The following is a 795-nucleotide window of genomic DNA, read 5'->3' as shown; positions in this document are numbered from 1 at the left end:
AGCATAACTTAGCCTATTCATGCTAATGCAACCCCCAATTTTTGAAATCTTTTTTTATAGGAAAGAAATATAAGGGAGAGGATTCCTTGGAGATGGTAGAGTATGAGGCACCAGGGGTCAGTCTTCCTACTTAGACAACAATTGTACTGGCAGAATCTGTTTATGTAACTGTTTTGGAACTCTGGAATTAATTAAAGGTTTGCAACTTCCAGGGGAAGGCTTTGTTGGTAAACTGTGGTTAATTTTGATCAATTTCAGCTCTTAACATAGTAGCAGCTACCCATCCCCCACCACTAGGCCCCTGGCAGGCAGCTGTGCACATGTTCCTGGAGCACCTGCACACAGCTTGCCAGAGTAAGGGTGGACAAAAAGCACCTTGCCCACCATGTATTGGGGATCCGGATCTGTGCTCTGATTGCTGATTGCTACTTCTGATCACAGAGGTGCAGACAATGAGGTGGGTAGCCATTGTTGTAAGCCCCTCCCCCTCCAGCTGAAGGTGACTTCCAGGGGTATTCAAGGGCTAGCACCATTTACCCTCCCCGCTTCATTTTTCCCTTTGGCCCTTATGAAAGCCTTTCCCCTATGAAAGCCAGAAATTAAAGACTAGGACATTCAGAAGCAACTGCATATACAGAGAAAATTAGAAAGTGACTATGCATGCCCAGGGAAAGTCACAGGCTCAGAAAAGACCTGAGACAACCTTAAGTTTACACTGCAGGCTGATCCTTGGCACAGAGACAGACTGCAGCAATAAATAGAAACAATAAATAATAACAGAAAACCCAGCAAACT

The sequence above is a fragment of the Galeopterus variegatus genome, unplaced genomic scaffold (assembly GCF_000696425.1).
Source record: "Galeopterus variegatus unplaced genomic scaffold, G_variegatus-3.0.2 Scaffold2320, whole genome shotgun sequence".
In the NCBI taxonomy this organism is placed as follows: Eukaryota; Metazoa; Chordata; class Mammalia; order Dermoptera; family Cynocephalidae; genus Galeopterus; species Galeopterus variegatus.
Note: the sequence above shows the minus strand (reverse complement) of the source record.